This window comes from Papio anubis, chromosome 20 (genome assembly GCF_008728515.1).
Source record: "Papio anubis isolate 15944 chromosome 20, Panubis1.0, whole genome shotgun sequence".
Lineage (NCBI taxonomy): Eukaryota > Metazoa > Chordata > Mammalia > Primates > Cercopithecidae > Papio > Papio anubis.
Window position 1 is genome coordinate 19,915,896 of NC_044995.1, and position 9,530 is coordinate 19,925,425.

Sequence of the window (9,530 nt, forward strand, 5' to 3'; positions counted from 1 at the left end):
GATGGAATTTCACCATGTTGGCCAGGCTGGTCTTGAATTCCCAACTTGAGGTAATCCACCTGCTTCGGCTTCCCAGAGAGCTGGGATTACAGGCATGAGCCACCACGCCCGGCTAATTTTGTTTTTTTAGTAGAGACTGTGTTTCTCTAATGTTGGTCAGGCTGGTCTTGAACTCCTGACCTCAGGTGATCTGCCCACCTCGGACTCCCAAAGCACTGGGATTACAGGCATGAGCCACCATGCCTGGCCTGATATTTTTGAATGATTATGAAAATGAGTATACAGCATTGAAACCTTAGAGTGATTTTAAATATATCAATTTCTTTTAAACTCAATATATTGTTAATATTACTATAGCACTTATTAGCGTTTCTGGAGGTTGGTCTTGAGATAAGATTAAAAATGACAGTTGTTGATTTTCTGAGGTAATATACCCAAAGAAAATATTTGTATGTCTACATGAATCTAAACTATTCTGTCTTCTTCCGTTCTTCATTTTGCTTTAGTTAAATAATCTTTCATATTTTGTAAGTGTTTTGCCCATGTGCTTGTGTAGCCTTGAAGTCACCAGAATAACTAGGACTCAAATTCAGACCAAACCAGCAGTACTATCTTTTTGTGCCTTGAGTTAGCCATGGTCCTGGACCCAGCAAAAAGAATGATTTTGATGGTCAGAGTAAGATGAGCAATTGCAATATAATATTCTCTAATATTGTATACTGTAAATTTATTCATCTGCCCCTTTGTTTACTCACAGTTTGCTTATTTGCCACCATAAGAAATGCTACAATAAAAATTCGTGTAATCACCCCTTCAATTTCAGTTGTTTTTATTTCTGTGGGTCAGATTATAGGGAAGGGATTGGTAGATAAAGGGATGGATGCTATTTTAAAATTTTTAATAGATGTTGTCAGAATCAGGTCCAAAAGAACAACATATCCTCTGGCCCTGCAATAGATCCTATGATGCTACTTAATTGTATGCTTCTTTGATGAGTATAAACCTCACTTGCTGCCAGATTTGCTTCTTTGAGAGTTTTCATATTGTTAGCTCATTTTTCTATAGGATTATTTATCTTTTTGCCCCCCTTTTTATTTTCTTGAGTTAAGATCTGGCTCTATTGCCCAGGCTGGAGTATTGTGGCACAATCTTGGCTCACTGCAACCTCCACCACCCAGGCTCAAGCCATCCTCCCACCTCAGCTTCCCAAGTAGCTGGGACTATAGGCATGTGCCACCATGCCTGGTTATAGTTTTCTTTTCTTTTCTTTTCTTTTTTTTTTTTTTTTTTGAGACAGAGTCTCACAGTGTTGCCCAGTCTGGAGTGCAATGGCGCGATCTCCGCTTACTGCAACCACTGCCTCCTGGGTTCAAGTGATTCTCCTGCCTCAGCCTCCCGAGTAGCTGGGACTACAGGTGCACACCACCATGCCCAGCTAATTTTTGTATTTTTAGTAGAGACGGGGTTTCACAACGTTGGCCAGGATAGTCTCAATCTCTATGATCCGCCCACCTCGGCCTCCCAGAGTGCTGGGATTACAGGCATGAGCCACTGGTGCCCGCCCTAGTTTTCTGTTTTTTGTAGACAGGGTTCATCATGTTGCCCAGGCTAGTATTGAAATTCTGAGCTCAAGTGATCCACCTACTTTGGCCTCCCGAAGTACTGGGATTACAGGCGTGAGCCATCGCACCTGGCCATTTTATATTACTGTATTTTTAATATCAAAGCTAAATATTTAGACAAATAATTGCCTTTTAATTATAGCCAACTTGGTCACACACAAAATTTATTGCATAAATTTATCCTTCATGAATTTTATAGTTACACATAGTTAGGCATCAGCGAGGCAGGTGAGGGCTCTCTGCCCACCCACTAGGAATGTCAGGTAATGGTTTGGCAGTTTTGACACTGCCTCTTGAAAAATGATAATTCTGCCAGGCGCAGTGGCTCACGCCTTTAATTCCAGCACTTTGGGAGGCCAAGGCAGGTGGATCATTTGAGGTCAGGAGTTCAAGACCACCCTGACCAACAAGATGAAACTTTGTCTCTGCTAAAAATACAAAAATTGGCCAGCAATGGTGGCATATGCCTGTAGTCCCAGCTACTCGGGAGGCTGAGACAGGAGCATCGCTTGAACCCAGGAGGCAGAAGTCGCAGTGAACTGAGATCATACCATGCAACTCCAGCCTAGGTGACAGAGCGAAACTCCGTCTTAAAGAAAAAAAAGAAAAAAAGATAATTCCAAGGAGGGACAATCTCCTGATGGTCCACACCTGTTAACATTAAAAGTGTTAACTGAATGCGGGCCCAGGGAAAAGCAGCTTCTTGGCCATGTGTGTTAAGAGACAAAATGGTGACATGACCTACCAGGGGCACATGCCACCAGAAAAAGGAAAAAAGCCTCACATGGGCATGTGCATAACTCCCTAAACATGTTGCATGTGCCTAATTCCAAAGGGTAAGGAAAGCACTGCGCATTTGGCGAGCCCACCCTAAAGGAAGAATCATGGGAAAGAGGTGAGTCTATAAAGTCCTAGGATCAAGGTTAAAGTCTTTTTTTTTTTTTTTGAGACGATATCTTACTCTGTTGCCCAGGCTGGAGTGCAGTGGCGTGATCTCGGCTCACTACAACCTCCACCTCCCAGGTTCAAGTGATTCTCCTGCCTCAGCCTCCCAAGTAGCTAGGATTACAGGTGCACGCCACCGTGTCCAGCTAATTTTTGTTTTTTGTTTTTTGTTTTTTTGTTTTTTTTGAGACGGAGACTCACTCTGTCGCCCGGGCTGGAGTGCAGTGGCCGGATCTCAGCTCACTGCAAGCTCCGCCTCCTGGGTTTACGCTGCCTCAGCCTCCGGAGTAGCTGGGACTACAGGCGCCCGCCTAGTTTTTTGTATTTTTTAGTAGAGACGGGGTTTCACCGTGTTAGCCAGGATGGTCTTGATTTCCTGACCTCGTGATCCGCCCGTCTCGGCTTCCCAAAGTGCTGGGATTACAGGCTTGAGCCACCACGCCCGGCCTAATTTTTGTATTTTTAGTAGAGACGGGGTTTCACCATATTGGCCAGGATGGTCTCGATCTCCTGACCTCATGATCCACCCTCCTTCACCTCCCAAAGTGCTGGGATTACAGGTGTGAGCCACTGCGCCCGGCCAAAGACTCTTTTTTGGGGGGAAGGGGGGAGGGGTTTTTTCTCTCTTGGACCTTCAGGCATATGTTTGGCTCTCTTCCAAATGAATTTTCCTTTCTTTACTGTTCTAAAGCCTTTTAAAATAAACTTCCACTCATGCTCTGAAACTTGCCTCAGTCTCTTTTTCTGCTTCCCCTCAGTTGAATTCTTTTTTTTTTTTTTTTTTTTGAGACGGAGTCTTGCTCTGTGGCACAGGCTGGAGTGCAGTGGCCGGATCTCAGCTCACTGCAAGCTCCGCCTCCCAGGTTTACACCATTCTCCTGCCTCAGCCTCCCGAGTAGCTGGGACTACAGGCGCCCGCCACCTCACCTGGCTAGTTTTTTGTATTTTTTAGTAGAGACGGGGTTTCACCGTGTTAGCCAGGATGGTCTTGATCTCCTGACCTCGTGATCCACCCGTCTCGGCCTCCCAAAGTGCTGGGATTACAGGCTTGAGCCACCGTGCCCAGCCCAAATTCTTTCTTCTGAGCAGTCACGGGCTGAAGTTGCTGGGGACTCCTATGAATATGCCACTGGTAATGGGGTAATTCAGATCTCTGTCACCACTAACTTTATCGCAACTTATTCAGACCTTTGACAACATGCTTTGACTTTCTGCTTTGTCCTATGCTTTCTTTAAGAAAAAAAAATCACTTTAGGGACCAATATTTATCACATAAGATTCTTTCTCATACAAAGTTATTCTCTTTTGCTTTTAACTTGCCTTACCAAAAATGTATCTTCATATTAATAACTTTCTTCACGTCTTTCTGTCCTATTGGTTCTTTTTCTTTTTCTTTTTTTTTTTTTTTTTTTTGAGACGCAGTCTCACTCTGTCTGCCAGGCTAGAGTGCAGTGGCACCATCTTGGCTCACTTCAACCTTCTCCTCCCAGGTTCAAGCAATTCTCTTGAACCTCAGCCTCCCGAGTAGCTGTGACTACAGGTGCCCGCCACCACACCCAGCTAATTTTTGTATTTTTAGTAGAGACAGGGGTTTCACCATGTTAGCAAGGCTGGTCTTGAACTCCTGACCTCATGATCCACCCTCCTCCCAACGTGCTGGGATTACAAGTGTGAGCCACCACAGCTGGCCTATTTAGAGTTTTTATAAAATTCAAAATGCCAAAAACAAACATTTATGTTCAGCAATTTGTATTTCAGTTCTTTAATCTTATTTGGTACCAACCAAGACATTTAGTATCTATTAATTATGTAACATAATGGTAAGATGTCAAACTACATGAAAAGTCTTTATGTCTACCATTTATAATTACCTAATTGATTTTTTTTTTTTTTTTGAGACAGAGTCTCACTCTGTCACCCAGGCTGGAGTGCAGTGCCACGATCTCGGCTTACTGCAAGCTCCGCCTCCTGGCTTCACACCATTCTCCTGCCTCAGCCTCCCGAGTAGCTGGGACTACAGGTGCCCACCACCACCATCACCATGTCAGCTAGGATGGTCTCGATCTGACCTCGTGATCCGCCCACCTCAGCCTCCCAAAGTGCTGGGATTATAGGCGTGAGCCACCGTGCCTGGCCCTAATTGATTTATTTTTAACAATTATACTGAAATTCTGAAAACTGAGCTATTAGACAAAGTCACTATTTGAAGTTATTCATGTATCTGATGTGTGATCAATATCGAGAATATACAGAAAATTCCTAATACTTAACAAGAAAGCAAACAACGAGACCAAAAGGGTAAATGAATTAAATAGCCATTTATCCAAATAAGTTTGTTTTTTTGTTTGTTTGTTTGTTTGTTTTGAGACAGAGTCTGGCTCTGTCACCCAGGCTAGAGTGCAGCGGCACAATCTTGGCTCACTGCAACTTCTGCTTCCAGGGTTCAAGCAATTCTCTGACTCAGCCTCCAGAGTAACTGGGATTACAGGTGCATACCACCATTCACGGCTAATTTTTATATTTTTAGTAGAGATGAGGATTCGCCATGTTGGCCAGGCTGGTCTCAAACTCCTGACCTCAGGTGATCGACCCGCCTCAGCCTCCCAAAGTGTTGGGATTACAGGTGTGAGCCACTGCAACCGGCCCAAGATTTTTTCATGCTCCAGTGCTTACTGATGCATGAAAAAATCTCAACATCATTAGCAATATGCAAATCAAAACTAAAATGAGATTACCAACTCACCAATTAGGATGGCTATTAAACAAAATACAGAAAATAACAAGTGTTTACAAGGATAAAAAGAAATATGGGGCCGGGCACGGTGGCTCAAGCCTGTAATCCCAGCACTTTGGAGGCCGGGGCAGGCGGATCGCGAGGTCAGGAGATCGAGACCATCCCACCTTCAACTGCAGTGCGGCCAGTACTTTAAAAAATACAAAAAGCCAGCTGGGCGAGGTGGCAGAGAGCGCCATAGTCCCAGCTACTGGGCTGAGCAGGACAGCGGTGTAAACCAGGCCGGAGCTTGCAGTGGAGCTGGGGTCAAGCCACTGCATAGCCTGAAGCTGACAAGCGGGAACTCGTCTCAAAAAAAAAAAAAAAAGAAATAGGAACCTGGCCTGGTGCAGTGGCTCACACCTGAAATCCTAGCTTGCTGGAGGCAGGCAGACAGGTGCAGGCTCAGGAGTTCAAGACTGCCTGGGCAACATGGTGAGAATCCTGTCTCTGCCTAAAAATCCACCAAAAAATTAGCCACTTTCCTCCAGCCCGCAAGGCAAAATAGAGAACCAAAGAGACTCACCAATGCTCAAAAAAGAAATGGGAATAGCGCGAGAGACGAGGTCTGTCTGTCGCCAAACTGGGAGAAATCTGTCGTAATGTGAATCAACTCACTGCAAGCTCGCCTCGGGTTCACGCCATTCTCCTGCCTCAGCCTCCGGAAGTAGCTGGGACTACGAAGCCATACCAGCCGACTGGTTTTTGTATTTTTAGTAGAGCGGGGTTCACCGTGTCAGCCAGGATGGTCGATCTCTGACCTCGTGATCCGCCCGTCTCGACTGCCAAAGTGGCACGGATTACAGGCGAAAAGAACCGCAGCGCCCGACCAGAAATAGAACTCTTATGCCCTATTGATGAGGGTGTAAAATGGTGCAGCCACTATGGAAAAATTAGAGTAGTTCCTCAAAAAACATTAAATATATAGCACTTTGGAGGCTGGGGAGGCGAGGGGGATCTCTTGAGCCAAGGAGTTCCGAGACCAGTCTGGGCAACCTCTACAAAAAATATAAAAATTAGCGCTGGCTGTGGTGGCATGCACCTGTACTTTATGCCCCTAAGTTGAAATTTTTTTTTTTTTGAGGCCAGTGTGCTCTGTGCCAGGCTGAAGTGCAGTGGCGGATCTCAGCTCACTGCAAGCTCCAGCCTCCCGAGGTTCACGCCATTCTCCTGCCTCAGCCTCCCGGTGGCTGGGATTCTGACCGCCACCTGGCCCGGCTAGTTTTTTTGTATTTTTTTTTAGTAGGAGGCGGGGTTTCACCGTGTTAGCCAGGATGGTCTCGATCTCCTGACCTGTGATCCGCCCGTCTCGGCCTCCCAAAGTGCTGGGATTACAGGCTTGAGCCACAGCTGACTTTTTTGAGATGGAGTTTGCTCTTGTTGCCCAGGCTGGAGTGCAGTGGCATGATTCTCCTGCCTTAGCCTCCCGGTAGCTGGGATTACAGGCATACACCACCACGCTTGGCTAATTTTGTATTTTTAGTAGAACAGCGGCTTCTCCCGTTGGTCAGGCTGGTCTCGAGCTCCTGACATCCCGACCTTAGGTGATCCACCGCCTCGGCCTCCCAAAGTGCTGGGATTACAGTGAGCCACTGCGCCCAGCCAGACTTTGAGTCTTGCTCACAGCCGCTGGGTGCAGTGGCAGGCTCAACTCACTGCAACCTTCGCCTCCCGGGTTCAAGTGATTCTCCTGCCTCAGCCTCCTAAGTAGCTTGGATTACAGGTACCTGCCACCACCTCCGCTAATTTTTTGCATTTTTTTGGTAGAGGCGTGTTTTGCATGGCCAGGCTGGTGTGGGCGCTCTTGACCTCAAGTGATCACCCGCCTCAGTCTCCCAAGGGCTGGGATTTGAGGCATGAGCCACCGCTCCCTGAAGTCTTGATAATGTCAAGATAATGTTAGCAGTGGCACAGATCAGGGTTATCCCAAGTTACCAGCAGCGTATTCATATCAGTCCACAGCAACTTCAGCCCTTGCCTCAGAAGGCTGCTCAGGAGGCCGAGGTGGGAGGATTCCTTGAACCCTAGATGTTGAGGCTGCATTGAGCTGTGGTCTCACCACTGCACTCCTGCCTGGGCAACAGAGAGACCCTGTCTCCAAAAAAAGAAAAACATTAAACCACAACTGCATCTGATTCAACATTCCATTTCTAGAACATATACTTAAAAGAATTGAAAAGAAGGGACTCAAACACTCATGTTTATAGCAGTGTTATTCATATTCCTGCAAAAGCATGGAGGCAACCCAGTGTGTCACAGATAGATGAATGGGTAAGCAAAATGTGGTATATACATACAGTGGAATATTATTAGGCCTTAAAAATGAAAGGACATTCTGCAACGAGCTACAATGTGGATGAACTTTGAGCACATAATGCTAGTGATATATTCCAGTCACAAAGATAAATACTACATGATTCCACTTATACAAGGTATACAAAGTAGTCAAACTCATAAAGACAGTAGAATTACAGTTTTTAGCAGAAAAGAAGAATGGGAGTTAATTGTTTAATGGGTATAGATTTTCATTATGACAGGATGAAAAAGAATTTTTTTTTTTTTTTTTTTTTTGAGGCGGAGTCTTGCTCTGTCACCCAGGCTGGGTGCAGTGGCGGATCTCCCAGCTCACTGGCTCCCTCCCAGTTCACGCCATTCTCCTGCCTCAGCGCCGAGTAGCTGGGACTACAGGCGCCCGCCACCTCGCCCGGCTAGTTTTTTGTATTTTTTAGTAGAGATGGGGTTTCACCGTGTTAGCCAGGATGGTCTCGATCTCCTGACCTCATGATCCACCCGTCTCGGCCTCCCAAAGTGCTGGGATTACAGGCTTGAGCCACCGCGCCCGGCCGATGAAAAGAATTATAAAGACGTGGTGGTGACAGTTGCACAACATTATGAATGTATTTAATACCACTGAACAGTACACCTTAAAATGTCTAAGATGAGAGCCAGGCGCGGTGGCTCACGCCTGTATTCCCAGCACTATTCCCAGCACTTTGGGAGGCTGAGGTGGGCTAATCACAAGGTCAAGAGTGCGAGACCAGCCTGGCTAACATAGTGAAATGCCGTCTCTACTAAAAGTACCAAAAAAAAAAAAAAAAAGCCGGTTGTGGTGGTGGGCGCCTGTAATACCAGCTACTTGGGAGGCTGAGGCAGAAAAATCACTTGAACCCAGGAGTCGGAGGTTGCAATGAGCCAAAATCATGCCACTGCACTCCAGCCTGGGTGACAATGTGAGACTCGTCTCAAAAAATTTTGAAAAAAATGCTGGGCGCGGTGGCTCACGCCTGTAATCCCAGCACTTTGGGAGGCCAAGACGGGTGGATCACAAGGTCAGGAGATGGAGACCATCCTGGCCAACATGGTGAAACCCCATCTCTACTAAAAATACAAAAAATTAGCCAGGTGTGGTGGCGGGCACCTGTAGTCTCAGCTACTCAGGAGGCTGAGGCAGGAGAATGGCTTGAACCCAGGAGGCGAAGCTTGTAGTGAGCTGAGATTGTGCCATTGCACTCCAGCCTGAGCGACACAGTGAGACTCCATCTCAAAAAAAAAAAAAAGGTCTAAGACGGCAAATTTATTTTATATGTCTTTTGCCACAGAAGGGGTTTCCCAGAACACTCCTCCAGTTGCTGCTTGACAGGCTTCTAACCAGCCTTCATCTAACAGGATATAGACCCTTGGGAGTCTAAATGAAAGTTTGGCACTTTCCAAGTCTCCCCCGGCTCACTCCATGTCTACAGATTCTTTCTTAAAAAAAGAAAAAAAAAAAAAAAAACTATTTCCACACATAGAGTGCCCCAGTTTTCACAGCTCCCAACTAAGAGACTCCATCCTAAACCATCTAAAATTGGGAACTGAAAGGACTTGGCATTCACTAGTCTCTCTAGAACACAGAACGAACAGGTGGGTTGTTTGTTTGTTTTTTGGTGTTTTTGTTTTTGCTTTTGAGATGGAGTTTCGCTCTTGTTGCCCAGGCTGGAGTGCAACGATGCGATCTGGGCTCGCCGTAATCTCTGCCTCCCGAGTTCAAGCAATTCTCCTGTCTCAGGCTCCTGAGTAGCTGGGATTACAGGCATGTGCCACCACAGCCAGCTAATTTTGTATTTTTAGTAGCGACAAGGTTTCTCCATGTTGGTCAGGCTGGTCTCAAACTCCCAACCTCAGGTGATCCGCCTGCCCCAGCCTCCCAA